Below are 22,017 nucleotides of genomic sequence, written 5' to 3'. Positions count from 1 at the left end.
AGCGCTGGCCTTCTCTGCCCAAGGTTGCGGATTCGATCCCGGGCCAGGTCGATGGCATTTAAGTGTGCTTAAATGCGACAGGCTCATGTCAGTACATTTACTGGCATGTAAAAGAACTCCTGCGGGACAAAATTCCGGCACACCGGCGACGCTGATATCCCCTGCTTTTGCGAGCGTCGTTAAATAAAAAACATAACATTTAGGCCTATATATAGTCGACCTGGTTGCCGAGTTGGTATAGCGCTGGCCTTCTACGCCCAAGGTTGCGGGTTCGATCCCCGGCCAGGTCGATGGCATATAAGTGTGCTTAAATGCGACAGGCTCATGTCAGTAGATTTACTGGCATGTAAAAGAACTCCTGCGGGACAAAATTCCGGCACACCGGCGACGCTGATATAACCCCTGCTTTTGCGAGCGTCGTTAAATAAAACCAAATTTTCTAAAACAAAAAAAAATAATAAATAAATAAAAAATTAAAAAAAAAATTAAAAAATTGCAAACCACAAAAATTTAATGCACTGCCCAATGGTAGGGAGGTTGGGAAGGGCAGGGCGGAACTCGACATGCAGCCACCTCCACGTGGTGAGTTCTGGGTTGTTTCAGTTCGTACGGAATGAAACAAGCGAAGAGCTGCATCTCAACTGTGAAAGGTGGTACAAAAATTCATACAGGGTGGAAGATGTTCGATAACACTAAGTTCACGCACTAAATGCTTAAGATTAAATAACAGAAGCTTCCTTCTCCATTTCTTTATTTTTATTTAGTAAGAAATCGATTTTGTTTCTAGGAAAGGTCGCTATATCGCAGTGAATTCAGTAGCAGTTGCCAACAGACGGCAACACTCTTCCCTGCAGCACAGATGACAGTCACGAGGAGATCGCCCTCACACCCTGTACTCGCCGTGCTCTGGCTTAAGATGAATGTAACAAAAACATTATCGTCGTTGTTCCTACAATATCTCCTATGTGCAAAATATAATTTCCTTCAGTAGGAAGAATAAACACATTTATTAGTGGGATTTTGTTCATTTATTTACTCTACAAATTAAATAACATCTATGTGCAGTCAGACTACATAATTGATAACAATAATCTACGCTTAATAAGCCAGCGTCTCACAACTTCAAAAATATATGCTTAATATTCACATAGGAGATTACATGTTCCTCTACTTCACATGGGAGGAATTGCATTGCATAGGCTACAATATAACAAGCGGTAGTAACGAGTATACAGTTACAATGAGACTGAAAAATTGAGTTTAATTAAACAATTTAAATTTTGCAAAGTGTAACATTTTTTGATGTGTATTAAGAGTCATAAAGAGAACAGCACTCGACCGACTGCGCCATCCACACCGACTACTTCACTTTGCTTATCCCCTCTTCTACTTTGTGTGTCCTCATTTTCATAGCTCTCCGTATATAAATATTAGAGATATTTATATTTAGTTGGTACTATTCTAATACACATTTCTATTGTGACGAGAAACGACCAGTAGATTTTATCCAGTGTCCTCTCATTCAATGTAAGCTTGTTCTGCTTTAAAACTCCTAGTTGAGAAATTAAAATCTGTAGTTTGAAGTGATCCCCATTCGAGGTAGGGTGCAGAAAGACTGGAAAATAGTCTCTAATGTCGGCTTTAGGCATAGTAAAGGGCATGTAGCACGTATGGGCGAATCCAGAAATGCATATAGAGTGTTAGTGGGAGGGCGCAGAGAAAAAGACATTCGGGAATGCCGAAACGTAGACGGAAGGATAATATTAAAATGGATTTGAGGGAGGTGGAATATAACAGAGACTGGATTAATCTCGCACAGGAGAGGGACAGATAGCGGGCGTATTTGAGGGCGACAATGAACCTCCGGGTTCCTTACAAGCCGTAAGTAAGTATATAGGTGATGTTACATGTTTGATCATTGAATGAGCAGGCAGTACAAGCATCTGACAAAGACAGTACGCACATTTACCCTACATTTCGTACTTTGTTTTTTTATTGCAAAACAAAATTTTGGCTATAAGTAAACTTAAGGTGAATTCAATGTTGCGACTGGAGTATCTACAATTTAGCCATTCATTGCAAAGTATCGGCTCAAGTAGGTAATCTAAAAACCTGGTGTTATTTTTCACAGCAAAGACATGCTACAACGTCAATAATTTTGTATGTATGTATTTTCAAATTATACCGGTATTAAAAACTAATTTTACATAATTCGCATACACAAATCTCTCTGTTGTTTATAAAATGAAATTAAAAATTGTAATACCAGGATCAAATTCTAGCGAGGAATAGACAGACAAAAACATAGAAAAGTCACAATATACATACTTTGTAGACTAACATTTAAACACCATAATAAGATATTTAACAAATAGGATACATAAAGATGAAAAAAATAATATGTTATAAATTGAGATAAGTTATATAATAATTTCAGAATTAAGAAAAGATTATGTTGAGAATGGAGATGGATTATTATTATTATATTATTATTATTATTATTATTATTATTATTATTATTATTATTATTATTATTATTATTAGCTCCGTTGGTAGAGCAGCTGGCTACGGACTGAAAGGTCCGGGGTTCGATCCCAGGTGGTGACAGAATTTTTTCTCGTTGCCAAACTTTCAGAGCGTCCCCGAGGTTCACTCTGCCTCCTATAAAATAGAGTACCGGGTCTTTGCCGGGAGTAAAAGGCGGTCAGAGCGTGGTGCCGACCTCACCACCTCATTCTAGTGCCGAGGTCATGGAAAGCATGTGGATCTACCTCCATGCCCCCCAAGTGCCTTCATGGCATGTTACGGGGATACCTTTAAATTTATTATTATTATTATTATTATTATTATTATTATTATTATTATTATTATTATTAGTGTCATTAGCAGCAAATCATATAGATATATTAACGAAAATATAAAATTGACAGAAATGATATAATGTACTTAGAGAAGAAATAAACTTGTTTTAAAATTAATGATACATAATATAAACTAGGGAACTCTGTCCTATGACTATTTGAATCTGGAATCGAAAATTTCATTACTACAAGACGGCAATTCTAGCTGAAGTTTTTATTATCGAATTATTTAGACATGGGCCATTATTTGCACTACAGGTATGTACTGTTGTCAAAAGAAAAAGTGGCCGCTCTCCAGAAGCAAATTTCCCTTCGGGTATCTTCGCTACAATTCGGAGACAGGCGATGTTACATGTTGTACCACGTTACCTGATATCTACAGTTATAATTCAAGTATTCTTTGTGTTACTTAATAGCGTAATGGTAGCGTTCCTGCCTCTTATCCGTGAGGTCCTGCGTTCGAATACAACCAAGTGCTTTTTATGTTCTTTTTTCTATTGTTTTTAAGACAGAGATACAAAACATACTTAATTGCTCCTTTCTCTTTTATGATTATTTTAGTAATTAACATCAGGTTCATGAATGTGTTATGTCATGACTTTATCATTATTTATTATGACATTATGGCTGCAAATGTGACGTCACACAGGGAGGTCTGAGCTGGCAATCGAGCACAGCAGTCGCTTTAAACTTAGTTTTGGTGGCAAAGATTGCGCGAATTTTTTTAATCTACGGGAAAGAAATATGCAATAGAATGCCGGGCTGTGTTATGTATGGCTACAACAGCCACTCGAAGAAAACGAAATGAACCAACATAAGATACTACGGATTTCCGAAGGACAAGGACGTAGCGACTAGCGAACTCGTGGATCACTGTCCAAGGGCGGACAAGTTCAATTTATAAGACGCTAAATTACGATTTTTAAAACAAGGATGTTTGTTGTGACATTACAATAATTTCATAAAAGTAATACACTTGTTAAAGTCTTTCTCACGGCAGTAGAAACATTTGAATGTAAGCACTTACAAATATATTGCATATTATGGATGTGGAATTAATAATAATAATAATTATTATTATTATTATTATCATTATTATTACTATTATTATTATTATTATTATTATTATTATTATTATTTTTTTTTTTTTTTGTGCTTGTCCATTAATTTATTGTCACCTTCAGTGCACAGAGTCCGTATAGCTCAGTTTCTATCTGATGCTTTTCCAATTCACTGCGGGCTAAAACAGGGAGATGCACCATCACCTTTACTTTTTAACTTCGCTTTAGAATATGCCATTAGGAAAGTTCAGGATTACAGGCAGGGTTTGGAATTAAACGGGTTACACCAGCTTCTTGTCTATGCGGATGACGTGAATATGTTAGGAGAAAATATACAAACGATTGGGGAAAACACGGAAATTTTACTTGAAGCTAGTAAAGCGATCGGTTTGGAAGTAAATCTCGAAAAGACAAAGTATATGATTATGTCTCGTGACCAGAATATTGCACGAAATGGAAATATACAAATTGGAGATTTATCCTTCGAAGGGGTGGAAAAATTCAAATACCTTGGAGCAACAGTAACAAATATAAATGACACTCGGGAGGAAATTAAACGCAGAATAAATATGGGAAATGCGTGTTATTATTCGGTTGAGAAGCTTTTATCATCTAGTCTGCTGTCAAAAAATCTGAAAGTTAGAATTTATAAAACAGTTATATTACCGGTTGTTCTGTATGGTTGTGAAATTTGGACTCTCATTCTGAGAGACGAACATAGGTTAAGGGTGTTTGAGAATAAGGTGCATAGGAAAATATTTGGGGCTAAGCGAGATGAAGTTACAGGAGAATGGAGAAAGTTACACAATGCAGAACTGCACGCATTGTATTCTTCACCTGACATAATTAGGAACATTAAATCAAGACGTTTGAGATGGGCAGGGCATGTAGCACGTAAGGGCGAATCCAGAAATCCACATAGAGTGTTAGTTGGGAGACCGGAGGGGAAAAGACCTTTAGGGAGACAGAGACGTAGATGGGAGGATAATATTAAAATGGATTTTAGGGACGTGGGATATGATGATAGAGACTGGATTAATCTAGACCGATGGCGGCCTTATGTGAGGGCGGCAATGAACCTTCGGGTTCCTTAAAAGCCAGTAAGTAAGTAAGTAAGTAAGTATGTGCAGAGTTATTTCTGTATCGCCAGCATATTATCATTGTTCATAATTATAATGTCCCGTAACAAATATTTATTTTCATCAACGATGCCTTCGAGTAACATATTCAAGATCAGAACCGCCTCAATGTAATGCTTTACTGAAGGCAAGGCTGGATATTGGTCCCAGCGTGACGTCATCTGTGCAAGTGAGAGGGGACGATAGCTGCGCACCGCCTCGCCAGTATTCTTCCACCATTGGACATACATAAATGGGCAGGTCCTTCAATGCTAACCCTACATTCTCCAATCTTTCCTATTTTCTGCCTTCCTCTTAGTCTCCGCACATAATCCACATATCTTAATGTCGTTTATTATTTGATATCTTCTTCTGCCCCGAAGACTTCTCCCGTTCACCATTCCTTCCAGTGCATCCCTCAGTAGGCAGTTTCTTCTCAACCAGTGACCCAACAAATTCCTTTTTCTCTTTCTAATCAGTTTCACCACCATTCTTTCTTCACCCACTTTTTCCAACACAACTGCATTTCTTATTCTGTCTGTTCACTTCACACGTTTCATTTTTCTCCACATCCACATTTCAAATGCTTCTATTCGTTTCTCTTCATTTCATCGTAATGTCCACTTTTTTCCTCATATAGTGCCACACTCCACACAAAACACTTCACTAGTCTATTCCTTAGTTCTTTTTCCAGAGGTCCCCGGAAGTTGCTCCTTTTTCTGTTAAAAGCTACCTTTGCTCATCTTTGCGATTTTTCTTGGGAAGGATATAAGCGCTAACTTCCCATTCCTTTCCGCACACCACTGTCTCTTTCGAATCTTAATAGATCCCAGGGGCCCAAGCGTGGCGGTGAGAGAGTGGATTTGACTAATTGGGCCCACCGAAATTCACCGCATGAGTTAAATATTAGTTCTATCAGGATTTTTGACCTGATCAGAACCGGGAAATCCCAATTAGCCTTTGCCCCTCGCATCCTGGACGAACTTGTACAAATCGTTAGAAAATCTGGGAGGGGGATTGGGCCACTTTTTCCGCAAATGTTTCTTTACTTGTGCCCTCGTAGTTCAGTCGGAAAAACGTCGGAATTTAGATGTAAACGTCTCAGTTTCAATTCCTCGTCACTGCTTTTCATGTTATTGTGTTTGAAGACAGTATAATATAATAAAATAAATAGAAAAAACTAACACCAGTATTATGCAACTGTATTGTTCCAAACCTAATATTAAATTTATGTTATTTATGTTGCTTAAGAACGATAACAGAATATAAATCATAACTTGAATATTATTTATATCGCTAACAACGATAACAGAATATAAATAACTTCAATATTATTTATACAGGATCACTAAAGAACGATAACAATATAAATGGTATATATCGGTTTCTTTAATATAATATATAATCAGTTATTTAAGGCGGTCTTGGATCTGAGTGGAGGACGGTTGAACTTCATCAGTAGAAGGGGTGGGAGTGAAGTATATTCGAAAACTCAGGTGCAATAAAAATTGAAGTAAAAATAAAATGAAGTCCCTGTAGTAAACGATTCGATGTGTAGATTTAAGGTTCAATTAAAGTAACAATTTTATTTGATGGGTTTGAGCTACAAAAATAATTAGGTTTCCATCACAGACATTACATTTAAGAATATTTATATATTTGGTTAATGCTAAAAACATTAAATTCGGAATGGATCAAGTCTGTTGAAACGAAAATCACAAAATTTATCAGGATCACGCGTAACTTATTCCTGAGTTCGTTGTGCGCAAGAAAGTGGCTTGTATTCAGAGTGTTAAGAATCTATTTCTCTTTAGAGAGCAGATCGCTGTGAATCAAACCGTAACCCGTCTCCACCTACGCTACTTATGAAATTTATGCCCAACCAACATCTACATAAGCGATTCACATATTTCCGGGTAGGTGAATCAAATCAGGACGCGAAGTCTAAAAACAAATTTGCTGTTGAAGTTGTTGTTCGCACTAAGAACAAACTATCAGGTAGAAAAATAATGCAATGTAAAGTAATGACAAAGATTATTTTCTCACTCTTCTATACATAGCAATATAGCTGTAAGAGAAATAGGCCTACAACTAGCATCGGTCTGTTTTTGTTGGTAATTTGCTGGATTGTGTTTGCAAGCGCTGGGTTATATACGTCTATTTGATATTGCTTTTATTTATGTTTACTTCATTATTAGTCTTCTTAATTTATTAATACTTAAATTGCAACAGCGAAATAAATATACTGCTATGAAGAACACATCTATGCAACGAATATTGGAAACGTGTCGTTGCTCTATTTCATTTCGAAAATTATTTCCATAGTAACATTGGAACAATGCATTTAGGTTACAATGATAAGCAGTGTTATAGTCCCGACGCTATTATTTCCGGCGTGACTCCGCCTCTTTGCTTACGTCTTAGAAAGTTAAGGCTCTATAAAGTCTAGGTAGGTAGTATCGTTACCCATTTTTGTTCTTACGTTGCCGAGCTCCCATACGAGGAATCTATTTGCCACATCGTTAAACACTATCATGACGTAGCACCTATGATAATAAATCAAACGCAGTGTAATTCAGCAAATAATTGAGCGGCAAATAACGTCTTCGTGTGCTTTCTGCGAACGCCAACGAAAGAGCTAAAATGGCGTGCGATTATATTAAGTATTTATAGAGCCTCAAGAAATGAATCAGCTAATCACAAGACGCACACGTTTAAATGTAGCCGACCTGCAACGCGATTCGCTGCCGGAAATTAGAGCGACGGGACGATAACGCTCAGTTTGTTGTGCATTTAGCTATATTATTGTCGTAACGTTGAAAAAATAGTTGCATTGCTAGTGGAAGCATGGAAACATGTCATCTGAATGATTTAGCGACTAGCTGCCATCCATTCTGAAAACTCGTGGATAAGAAATCCTTTCGAGTATGGTGTAATGCAATTAAAAACTTTGTCTAAGGAGGACCAAGATGAACTTGTTGATGTTCCTTGGAATGGTTCATTTATAATATTTTTCAAAGAATGTACACTTGATCACTTGAGGTCAAGGTATTTTCTGAGTATAATAAAATAGGTGAAAATACATTGAAACACCTAGTTCCATGTTGTAGCACGTACTGTATCTCTGTGAACAAACATTTTCAATATTTTGTTTCCTGAAAAACAAACATAGAAATTGGCTCGATGTTGAATCTGATTTAATGCTAAAATTAGCAAATATTGAACTAGATGTGGTTAGAATTGTCCCAAACAAGAAAAGGTGTGATTTTTTCCATGACATCTAGATTCAGGTATTTACTCAATGTTCAATTTAATTGTTGTTAATATTGCTACCTACGTCTCAACTTCTAATTCTACGCAGGTACTAAAATTTAAAGTTGTGGGTCCTAGCATGCCTTAAACACAAAAGGGGGTCCACAACTCAGAAGTTGGCTTATGGTGCTTGCGGACTTGTTCTCTGTATGCAACCATTTGGTTTGTTATGTCGGTCTAGTAACCGCTAATCAGGTGCGTTTTTGGCGTTAATTTCTAATTCCAAGAGTATTGGTACGCAAAAATAGAAGTGAAATGTGTTTCTTTGTATATGCGAAAGTATTAGTAGCAGTAGGATCTCTGTTCTATGTGCTCGTCTCATATACCTTCAAGGAAATAACTCTGGTGTCACCAGATGGATTAGAATTAGATTAATGTTGAAACTCCATAACTGGAGTCGAACCTGCAGTCTTCCAGCTTGCATCACAGAGTGTAGTGCGTACCTCACATGAAATTATTTATCATAAATACTTTTTACTCCCTCTGTCCCATAATAATTGTCCGGTACGCTTTTCTTTCTTGTCCCATAATAATTGTCCGATATCCATAATTTTATACTGACGTTTACAGAGGAGCAAAATGAAACACATGAATGAGTAATACAACTGTATTACTCCAGAATCCGTACGAAATTGTCACTCAATTAGCAAAAGAAAAAAATAATTAGTCCGGGATTCAGTATAAATTGGCCAATCATTGAACCAAAAAAGAACATGAATACTACTTGTACAACTTTATGACTCCAGGATCAGTACAAATTGGCTAGTCATTGAGCCGAAATAAATACTCCTAGGAGTGGAACTTTATTAACTCCAGGAATAGTACAAATTGAACAAGAAGTGAAACAAAGAAAAACATTCTCCTACGAGTAAAGACGAAAGAACTGCCTGTTAGACCTGGAAGGTTGTCATTCTAACAGTTTGCCTCACCACAGATCTACCGCTGCAGTGCCACTGTAGCCTCGTCGTAAATGTTCCGAGGACACTTCAAGCGAGGTGGCAGGACGTTGAGGTGGTCCAGGTGCCCCTTCTGCATATGGGGAATCTTGTTGTTCTTCCCGTCATTGACTTTCATTATTTCAATAAGATTGAACTACAAAGTGAGGAAGACGTTGTTGAGCTTGTTGCGTGTCAGCTGAGAGAAAGCTATTTCAATGGCGGCGATCAACTCATCGATAGTTTCTGGAGCTGCCTGAGACTGAATTGCCCGGAAGTAACCCAGATCTAAAACATTCATATCCGGACTGTTTGGCGGTTGGCACACGAGTTCCAAAGTGATTCCACTGGCTGCTGCAGCGTCCATCCAGGTGCGGTCACTGGGAGCGATAGGCGGACGCGCATTGCCCTGCTCAACTGACACCTGAAGGCCATTTTGTATTTATTGCTGGGATTAATTTGGTGATGGGCATGGATCCACTTTCCAAAGATTGCCGCCCCCATTGCCAAATGCAGCGTGCTATTCTTTTACTGACATGAAATTTCTCGGCCGCACATGTTATGCACCTTCTTCACTACGTCAGCCGTAGTGTTTTTCAACAAAAACTCCTATACCGCCTGCCGTTCACTGTCTGTAAGTTTCTTGCTCCCCCTGTCACTCACTACCGCCAGTTGTGTTCCCAGGATGTCCAAGTCTGTTCAAACGTACGTATTCACTGCAGGAGTATGCTCTACTAACGATTTCCAACTTGCTTTGCTACACTGGTTTGTATAAGTGCCACACCGGTGAGTTGAAAACCAATACCCACTTTCGGTAATCTTCTGGGCGGTTGTGTTGCTTGTCTCAATAAGATCACCTTGTGCACTGATCTACTGCGCTTCTCCTCATGCGTGCACTTCTCGTTTGCGAGACACATTAATAACTTTTCAACTACTTAACAGATTTTCATGAAATTTTACACAGCAGTTACAGGTAGCATATATGTTTTCTATGCAAGCTCTCGTTACGTTGGTATAAGGGGAACTACCCCTTATAGGGGGGCGCATTTAGACAAAATTAGAAACTTTTCTCCTATCTGACAGATTTTATGAAATTTTAAAAAACAGTTACAAGTAGCATATATGTTTTGTATACAAGCTCCGATTACGTTCGTATATGGGGAACTACCCCTTATAGGGGGCGCAATTAGACAAAATTAGTAACTTTTCTCCTATTTAACAGATTTTTATGAAATTTTACAAAGCAGTTACAAGTAGCATACATGTTTTGTATACAAGCTCCGATTACGTTCGTATATGGGGAACTACCCCTTATAGGGGGCGCAATTAGACAAAATTAGTAACTTTTCTCCTATTTAACAGATTTTTATGAAATTTTACAACGTAGTTACAGGTAGCATGCATGTTTTATATACAAGCTCTCATTACGCTGGTCTAAGTGTAACTACCCCTTATAGGGGGGCGCAATTAGACAAAATTAGTAACTTTTGTCCTATCTAACAGATTTTTATGAAATTTTATACAGTAGTTGCACTTAGTACATTTGTTTTGTGTACAAACTCTGTTTACGTTGGTATAAGCAGAAGTGCCCCTTACAGGGGGATGCATTTAGACAAAATCTTATGGGGCGGGGAAATGTAACATTTTAGGTACTATTACACCTTTTGGACACTCGGAAAGCTTATTTGGTATATAATTAACAAGCTGTCATCTTGAATTCCCTGAATTATACTCTGGAAGCAGATTCGGTTCACAGATATTGAAATAACTGCAACCGAGAAAAATTGCACTACTGCACGTCGAAAGAATAGTGCTCATAAATTATTACTTCTGCAAATCTGCGCACCTTAAGACTAGATTTAAAATAGAGGTAAACAGTGGAGGAAGTGAAAAAAAATTATTTTTGGACGAACCAAAGGGTTTTTTTTTCTCTACCTTAGCAAAGTCTGCACTCAATGGTTATATTTATATTTCGTCCCGCGTCCAATCTTGCTAATTTTACATACTATAATAACATTAAATGTAACAAAATCAAACAGTGTTACATACCCAAAGAACTACTTGACATGTTGGTACCAAGTATGAATGGAATCGACCACTTACAACAGAGATACAGCACAAGGAAAACGGCAGACTCGCGGCGCTTGCTGAGTAAGAATGCTGGGTGGCGAAATGTGGCATGTTACCGGCTTCGTATCTCGCTATGCAGCCACCTCCGCTGATTAAGATAATCAATTGGGTGTTACTCAGTTATATAGGAAAAATAATTTAAGGGTTTAATTTCATTTTTTCACATGTCATTTTTCTGCATTTGTCCTCCTAAATATGGATTTTGGACCACTGTGCATCGTATGTAATTAGTGTAATACCATTTCGGCGTACCGGACAATTATTATGGGACAACGGGAGTACTTCGTTATTTAACGAGAATGTATCAACTACTAGGTCATTTAGCGTCGATGGTGTTGGTGATAGATGGTATTAAGCGTGATGAAACCGAGGATTCGAAATAGATTACCTGACATTCTCCTTACGGTTCGAGAAAACCTCGGAAAAAACACAACCAGGTAATCAGCGCAACAGGGACTCGAATCCACGCCCGAGCACAACTCCGGATCAGCAGCCAAACGCGCTTCTGCTCGAGCCACGCCTGTGGCTTCACAAATAAATTTGCAAGTGGTAGATTATAGTCCCTTCCTGAATCCGTAATAAATTGTCGCTATAGTTTCAAAGATAAAAAATTAAAAAACTGACATGCAGCCAACAGGCAATTAGAAAGCGAACATAGTGTGAAGCGTTGGTTTCGTTATCTTGCCAGGGTTGCCAGATTGGGCTACAAGTAGCCAATTGGGCTACTTGAAATTTGAATTGGCTATTGACTTTTACCATTGGCCTACTTGCGACTTTTTGGGCTACTGAAAAATTTTCTGGGCTATTTTTGGGCTATTTTTTCTGATTTGAAATTGTGGAAAATTAATAGTAATAGATGTAGTAATAGTATTCCTCTCCGTGAAAAAAACCTTATTACACCACCACCACCACCACCACCACCACCACTTTAACCACGAGAAACGAAATAAGCCTACCTATGCGAAATATTATATATATATATATATATATATATATATATATATATATATATATATATGAGATATTGCACAAGTCCACACCTGTGGAGTAACGGTCAGCGCGTCTGGCCGTGAAACCAGGTGGCCCGGGTTCGAATCCCGGTAGGGGCAGGTTACCTGGTTGAGGTTTTTTCCGGGGTTTTCCCTCAACCCAATACGAGCAAATGCTGGGTAACTTTCGGTGCTGGACCCCGGATTCCTTTCACCGGCATTATCACCTTCATATCATTCAGACGCTAAATAACCTAGATGTTGATACAGCGTCGTAAAATAACCCAATATATTGCACAATGTCACATGACCAAGTCCGTGTAAGGGGATTTTCTCGTTTCACCATGACCAGTGTCAGCAGAAATGCATTGGCGAAGATAAAAATCAGTTGCTGTTTTTTCTGCACTTCAAGCGTTAGTATTTTTGTGAATGCCGATTAGGAACTAGGATCTTTCGTAAAAGTGATATACAATTTTTAAGTTATATTAGAGAATTAATTTTTTGACATTTTTGTACCCTAATTATAATGGAACTTAATTATTCAATTCTGAGTCCTATAGTGAAATAATTTTAAGAGAACTGTGTTTGTTATAGAAGTGATATACAGTAACATTTTTAAATTGTGATAGTGAATAACTTATTCATACATATTTTGTTTTGTGATTATACTGAAAATGGAAATATTTATTATTTCGTTCTGTAATTGCTGAAAATGGGAAAGTGGGAGAAGTATACCAAAACGTTTAATAGGCAGTGATTAAATCGTATTTCATTCTCAAACTGGCTTCAGCATGTGAAGGACTACAGCAATAAAGCAGATTGTAAAGTTTATAAAATTCAAATAAGAGCTCATAAAGGAGCAATTTATATTGGACTACTTTTTCTGAATGTTGGCTACATTTTCAGCGAGCTTTCGCTACTTTTAGTTATACCAATCTGGCAACCCTGTATCTTGCAAGATTCAGCCAGTGTGAGCACATCCAAAATGGTCCTACGAGCTGAACTCTGCCGCTAGGAGCGGAGATGAACACAAATCTCTGGCAACGTGGATATTGGCATTATTTGACAGTTTTCATTTATTTGGTAGTTTCCTCACTGCTGAGGTTTTCTTCGATTAAAAGAAAACAGATATAGTACACAATAATTTTCAAACACAGTACAAATTTTGAAAGTAACTTCTATTAAGATTGTTTTATATTCTCTCTGAAAAGTTCTCTGTCTGTAATATATTCTCCCGTAAGCACATGTGTCTGTATACTTCGTTGCACCTTGTACATAGCACCTTATTGCACACATTAATATAAGGAAAAAGTTTTTTAAAAGAGTATAGCAGCCATATTGCGAACACGTGATATTTTTATTCTTGCAGTCGGTCAACATTGTGTACACGTGAATGGAATAGCGAAAAGCAAATTCAAGTTTCTCTTTCTGAAAATGAGTTTTTTCACAAGTAAAAGAATGCACTAAATATCAATATTATTCTTCCATAAACCCTTCTTCTAAAAGCAGTGCGTGATGGCCAGCAGTCCTGAAGCAGCCCAACTGTACGTAGCATAAGAGAACACGTCATGTAAGATCTGTCAGAAAGCGGACTTACATTGCAAATAGCCATTATCATATTACGTGGAAATCAGCCTTGGTTAAAATAAGTTATGAACGATAAAACTGGTTCTTAATTGAATATTTTACGACGCTTTAACAACTGCTAAGGTTATCTAGCGTCCGAATGAGATGAAGGTAATAATGCCAGCGAAACGAGTCCAGAGTCCAAAGCTGAGGGTTATCCAGCATTTTCTCTCCACAAGTTGAGGGAAAACCCCTGAAAATATCTCAACCAGATAACTTATCCCGACCAGGATTAAAAATCGGGCCGCTCTGATAAATGTTGAACAATAGCCAAGGAGATTAACTATCTCTTTTTAACCAACAACGTACTACTTGAATAATTTCAAGGGGGAAAATGTTCCTGGCCTGGGTATCGATCCCGCGATGCCTCATTGAACGTACCAGCACTCTACCGACTGAGCTACCCGGGAACTCCACCCGACACCGTCTCAATTTTTCCACTTATATTCACACAAATCGAATCGGCTGACGAGACGCCAGAGACCCACATCGAATGCACACAACTCTGTGTGACTTGGAATTGTGGTTTTCTGTTCACGTACACAGTGACGTATATATTATGCAAATATCGATGTGGGTCTCTGGCGCTTCGTCAGGCCACGTGAGTTGCGTGGATATAAAGGGAAAAGTTGAGACGGTGTCGAGTGGAGATCCTGGGTAGCTCAGTTGGCAGAGCGCTGGTACGTTCAACCAGAGGTCCCGGGATCGATACCCGGCCCCGGAACAATTTTTCCCTTGAAATTATTCAAATCTGCTTTACAGGGAGATTTACCTAAAAGACTAGATTTGCAAGAATACAATACATTTTCACCACCGCCTCAGATCATAGCGTTGTTGTTCCTGCAGTAACTCCTACGTGCAAAATATAAAATTTTTTAGTAGGAGGAAAAAACACATTTATTCATTCCATGGCAATGGTAATACATAGGAGATCGTGAATTCTTACATTTTCGAAAGAAACAAATATCATTACATATGCTGTAACACTATTTAAGTTATTTGAAGTGTTCAGAACTATAATGGGCCAAGCGCCTTTACTGAAGACGAAAAAAAGAAGGATTAAAGTTAAGTTATTACCATAATTCAATGGAAACATCTAGCAAGTAATATAATGTTTACACATTAAAACTAAATTATATGTCAATCTTCATTAAACTATGGTTGCATGTAATAACAATTAAGAAACATGTTAGAGAATTGTCATGGCACCAATGATTCCTCTCAGGTCCAAAATGATCGCATTTTAATTTTTAAAAATACAATTTAAATTAAGTAACATATTAAACGATTTATCCTTCTATCAAACACTAATGTTCCCTGGATCAATCGTCCTATTTTAATTATGTAATTACTTTATATTTATTTCTAACGGGTGCAGCGGAGCGCACGGGTATGGCTAGTAAGTAATAAAAGATAAAATCAGGGATATTTAAACTACAACCTGTGCACAATGAGAATATAACGGTCTGAAAGCCTGTAACTTTTAAATTTCAAATTGTATAGCTATGATCCCGCAAAGACGAGAAACAGAACTTGATGTGGTAAAGTTGTAGTGCGCGCAATAGCCATAGTGGCGCTGCAAAACTAGACTTTTTCTACAAAGCAGATTCTAAACTTCCGTGCATAGGCTGTGTGGTATTATGCAGAAACAATATATATATATATATATATATATATATATATATATATATATATATATATATATAGTTCTAAAATCACAGCTCTATGATCGATATGTGATTGAAAACGATGGTTGTTTATGTGCGTATACGAGGTGTTTCGGTCTACATCTGTGGAGTAACGGTCAGCGCGTCTAGCCGCGAAATCAAGTGGCCCGGGTTCGATTCCTGGTAGGGGCAAGTTACCTGGTTCAGGTTCTTTCCGGGGTTTTCCCTCAACCCAATATGAGCAAATGCTGGGTAACTTTCGGTGCTGGACCCCGGACTCATTTCACCGGCATTATCACCTTCATCTCATTTAGACGCTAAATAACCTAAGCTGTTGATAAAGCGTCGTAAAATAACCTACTAAAATAAAATAAAAAACAGGTGTTTCAGACCACTCTTATCAGCCTTTTTTCTCGAAAACTGTGTTCATAAAAAATTTGATAACCGAAACTTATGTGAAGAATCGATTGTGGTAGTACCATTTACCGTAACAGACAGAAAGTAGGGGTACCTGTGGTCAACTTTGAAATTTCAAATAAGAACATGGGTCACTGAAGGTATCATTGACAACTACTTTTAACAAGAAACAACTTTCTTTTCTAACTTTTATAGTTTACTCGCAAAGCAACAAAAGTGATTTCTTCTGAGAAACGCAGTATGTTGTTTATGTACCGTAGAAAAGGGTGAAGTCGATCAAAATTTTGCAATTTTTTATTGATATTGGGGTTATGCAATGGAGCGAAGTTCCTCAGAAAATACCATTTTGTCGTCATATCTTTCACTTATGAAGACACGTTACTATAACTGAACTACAATCTATAAAAGACTGTTTTTTTTTAATTTGACTTGTGATCGAAGTTACCTGCTTAAATAGGGTAAAGTCGATCACCATTGAATTTCTAATTTAAGTTCGATTTTTAAATATTGCGGAGTAAAGTCGATCACTGTTTATGTTTTTAAAAAACAAATTAAATGTATTACATATATTTTATTTGTTATAAAGGGTGTAAAAAACAATAATAAACTTCAATATAAGTTATGCCTATAGCATTATATTGCGTTTTTTTGTAGGTTATTTTACGACGCTTTATCAACATCTTCGGTTATTTAGCGTCTGAATGAGATGAAGGTGATAATCCTGGTGAAATGAATCCGGGGTCCAGCACCGAAAGTTACCCAGTATTTGCTTATTTGGGTTGAGGGAAAACCCCGGAAAAAACCTGAACCAGGTAACTTACCCCGACCGGGAATCGAACCCGGGCCACCTGGTTTCGCGGCCAGACGCGCTGACCGTTACTCCACTGGAGTTGACTATATAGTGTATCTTTTGTTACTGTGATCATACTATTCGATACAAATAGGCCTATAGGTCTCCACTGTACAATCATGACAATGATTGCCAACTTATAAAACATAACACATTTTAATACTTCACATACCAACAAACAAAGATTTAAGAATTCAAAGTTTACATTGAAATACCACCCTTCAATTTTAACCTAAAATGCAATTCAACATTGCTTAGGTTTATATCAGGTGTTACTTGAAATCTTCCCCTCCACATGTCACTTTAGAAACTACGTTGTCCCATAGTCAGGTACAGAGGGGTGTACAAAATATGTTCCTTTGGCAGTGCTTCTCTTACGCAAGAAATTCACCATAATTTCGTCTTCCTCTTTCCCCGCTATTCCATCAATATAAGCTATACTAAGACTCTGTTTATAAGTGTTAGTTGGAGGTATTTCGGTGAACAATTTATTATTCCTGCTGGTCCTATCTGCTTCGAGTAGGTCGATGGCATGATCGACTTAACCCTACAAAGGTACAAGTTTTCTTAAAATAATAAGTTTCAATACTAACATTTCGAACTGCAAAACTATTATTTCAGGATGCAATCTCAACGAAAAGTACTTACGTATACTTCCTGTCTCCTTTCACTGCTGACTATAATTTAGAGTTTGTAAGACTTTGTTTTCATTTAAGAGAAAAAGTTGAGAATAACAATTTTCACTTCAACGGTAATTACACAGTGTTCCCATTGTTGGCATTCGCAGGCTTTTTGTTGTCCCTCTCGCTTACATTTGCAATGTCAGGCAATGAAGTCAGCATAACAACATTTTAACAAGTAAATGAGAAAATATATAACTTTCAATAAAAATCGCAAATGATCGATTTTACACTCACTGAATGACTTTACCCACTTTTACGGCATGTACACTCTTCACAGTAAATGTTCAAAATGAACGCCACCCTGTGCTAATCAATGTTCTGATCACTTCCTAACTTCCGTGATTCCACTTCAGCGAAGCTGGGAGACCCACAAGCTTCTTTAATACTTTGTTTTATGTCTTCTCTAGTTGTTTGACGCACCTGGTAGCACATGTCTTTAATTCTCTCCCGTAAGAAGTACGAAGTCAGGAGATCGGGCTGGCCAAGCTACTGGTCCTCCTCGTCCAATCCATCGTAAGGGAAATGACTACGTGAAAAGTGAGCTATACAGCCGTCCTGCTGAAGCCACATCCTCAACTGAAGCGCGAGAGGAACGTCAGGAAGCAACTGGTGCATGTTTCGGAGGAAGTGTGCGTTCTCCTCAAAAAAGTATGGTCCTATGACTCGTTATTGGAGGAGACCACACCATGTGTTGAGGCTCCACACGTGCTGGTAATCCACTTCGCGTAGCCAGTGTGGATTAACCGGAGATTAGTAATGGGCCTTGTAGAGATTCACCTGACCATTACTTTTGAAAGTTACCTCATCAGTCCACAGAATTCTGAGCTCGAAATCACAATCAGTGTTTAGAAACCAGTTGCAGAAATCAACACGAGTCTGGAAGTCTTGTCCCCCAAGTTCCTGATTGAGATGAATATGGTATGAATAAGGTTTTGTCTATCGGAATTGTAAACACTGTACGTATTATGGTGCTACCTTGAGTCAAATTGCAAGTCTTCTTGTGGGGGAGAATTAAAGACATGGTCTACCAGGTGCGTTCAACAACTAGAGACCAGGGAAAACAAAGAATTAGATAAGCCTGTGGGTCTCTCAGCTGTACTGAAGTGGAATCACGAATGTTAGGAGGTGATCAGAACATTGCTTAGCACAGATTGGCATACATTTTGAACACTTACTATGAAAAGTGTACGTACATAAACAACATAGTCCGCACCTGTGGAGTAACGGTCAGCGCGTCTGGCCGCGAAACCAGGTGGCCCGGGTTCGATTCCCGGTCGGGGAAAGTTACCTGGTTGAGGTTTTTTCCGGGGTTTTTCCTCAACCCAATATGAGCAAATGCTGGATAACTTTCGGTGCTGGACCCCGGACTCATTTCACCGGCATTATCACTTTCATCTTATTCAGACGCTAAATAACCAGAGATGTTGATACAGCGTCGTAAAATAACCCAATAAAATAAAAAATAAAAAAACAACACACAGTATTTCTCAAAAGATGCCATTCTTGTTGCTTTGCGGGTAAGCAATAAAAGTTAGAAAAAAAAGTTTGAGTTAAAGTTGTTTCTTTTTGAAAGCAGTTTCCAATGGTACCTTCAATGACCCTTGGTCTCACTTGAAATTTCGAAGTTGAGCCCAGGTACCCCTAACTCCGGCTTATTATGGGAAATGGTACTATCTGTACCACCAATCGACTCTTCACATAGGTTTGAGTTATCAAAATTTATTATGAACAGCCAGTATCATATAGTTTTCGAGAAAAAAGGCTGATACGGGTGATCTGCAACACCGGAGGCCAGGCAACTGCAAGTAATTGTCGTCTCTGTCAACAAGGTCACTTCCGATCTTGTCAGATACAAATAAAATGTATACATCTGAATAATTTCAAGTTAGAAATATGGACGAGCATAAAAAGTCGTATGAAACTCACCTATAACGGTAATTAAGAAGCTCGTATGAAAATTATGAAACTCGCTTGTGCTCGTTTCATAAACATCCATACTCGCTTCTTAATTACTATCATTATAGGCTCGTTGCATAATGTACTATTATGAACAACTAGTATCATATAGTTTTCGAGAAAAAAAGGCTGATAAGGGTGGTCTGCAATACCTGGTATAAGAGGACTCCAGAGTCCAGCAACTGCAAGTCGGAAGATTGACTTGAAGACAACATAACTGAGATTTAACTAATTTTCTTCCCTGTCAACATGTTAACGTCGACAACTCCTTGATACTAAAGTTAAAATGCACTTACGACATTCTTCCATGAATAATTAACATAATCATTAATTAACTTTTTGCGCAAATATAGGACCCACACAACGCGATAAAACGGCCAAGGGCGTCTTGTGTTTTCAGTATAGTCGCCAGGACAATCACTATTATTGATACAAGTTACAGCATTGATGTAACAATTGAATTCAGAACAAGCGATAAACAGAAACATCTTCCGACTAGTGACGAGAGACATTTGAAAGCGCCAAGAGTCATCCAAATACAAAAATCACACTGTGACAAACTCCCTATTAGTTTTCTCACCCTCCTCGTATGTCATCGGTATGTTGAAGTCATTGATGAAAGAACCAATCACAGCCATTCACCTTATTTATTTCAATAGCATCTAGTCGAATAACGTGGACGCGAATTAAATTTACCATAGGCCTAATTTCGTGTAAAAATATGATATCTCGTTTGAGATTTGCCACTATGGACGATATTCCTCTACTTACAACAGCTCGAGATGGATAAATTATTACGTGGAAGTGCAGAAGAGCTCAGAAGATTATTTTTCGTTGGGATTCCAACAGAGACAAATTATGATTCGTGAGTATTGTGCTCCTTTGTTTAACTAGCCATAACTCGAAAATCAGTAAACGTTCTGATTTCTTAATTTAGTAGGTTATTTTACGACGCTTTTCAACATCGTAGGTTATTTAGCTTCTGAATGAGACGAAGGTGATAATGCCAGTGAAATGAGTCCGGCACGGAAAGTTACCCACCATTTGCTCATACTGGGTTGAGGGAAAACCCCGGAAAAACCTCAACCAGCTAACTTGCCCCGATCGAGAATCGAACCCGGGCCGCCTGGTTTCGCGGCCAGACGCGCTCACAGTTACTCCACAGGTGTGGACAAAAAGATTTTGAACAGCGACCACTTTGAAAACTAATTTCCATTGTTTCTTAATATTTTTGGACCCTCATCTAACCTGAAATAGAAAACATTTACCATTCATAAACTTATGAAAGTTTAGATGTCTATTCTGAATACATCGAAGATAGTATGTTTTTGATTACTTTTCAAAATTATTTTAATTTAGAATTTTTGTCTATGCCTTCTTTGGTTATTAAGCTCTGAATTCAAGCACGTTACCTCTGAATGAGGATCTGGCTGATATGTACATCTATTATCAGGCAGTACATCACGTGACGATATGCATCTGAAGTCTGATTAGTGTAATATGTAGCTAATCGGCGAAGTATGCAATGGGGAGGGAAAGGAACTGGCCACCCTACCCCATTATCTCCTGGTCTAGTTACATTATAAGTGGTGCTTTTTGGTATTAAGGCTCATTCACAATGAAAATTAAACATAATCGCAACAAAAACACAGAAGTTTGTGTGCAGGCTACTAAATGGGATCATTCAGTATGATTCACATAAGCATTGACATAAACATTACCGTTAGACGTTAACATGAAAGTTTGCAAACTCCAAACTTTCATGCTTATGCTTACGTGATTTGCAAACAGAACACAATCGTGGAGCGCTGAAGTATACGACAGAATATGAGGAAATGGCGTCGTTGTTATGTTTCCATGGTTACCAAGTATGTTTGCTGTTATGTTTATGTTCCAATTGTGAATGATGGTACGACTTCTTGATTTTACTGTAACGTTAAGTTAACGCTTACGTTATGTTTAATTTTCATTGTGAATGTGCCTTTACTTGTGAAGTTCAGATCTGTTTTCGGACAACTGACTAAACAAACAGGCCAAGCTACGACATGATAACAGTTAAATAAGCGGGAAATATCGTAGACTATAACAGAAACAACTCACAACAGCCTCATGTTAAACTTAAAGGCAATCGTTGCCAAACGCCACGAAATTGTGACGTAATAGAAATGCAACCCGCACAACACCACTATCGCAAGGTGGAGTGGGTATTTCCTCAGGTAGTGACGTGAATTACAGTTCAGAGAAGGCTGTAACCGAAAAAAAATATTCTTCTAATTATTGGCCAGATACAGTTTATTCCTTTTAAGTTTTCCCCTACTATTTACCATCATTATATTATTAACAAAAAATATATGTACGTTCTTATTCACCAAGACAGAAGATACGTACTTTACACAGCAGAATTTTGAATTA

Source organism: Periplaneta americana, chromosome 16, assembly GCF_040183065.1.
Source record: "Periplaneta americana isolate PAMFEO1 chromosome 16, P.americana_PAMFEO1_priV1, whole genome shotgun sequence".
Lineage (NCBI taxonomy): Eukaryota > Metazoa > Arthropoda > Insecta > Blattodea > Blattidae > Periplaneta > Periplaneta americana.
This window is presented reverse-complemented; position numbering follows the sequence as displayed.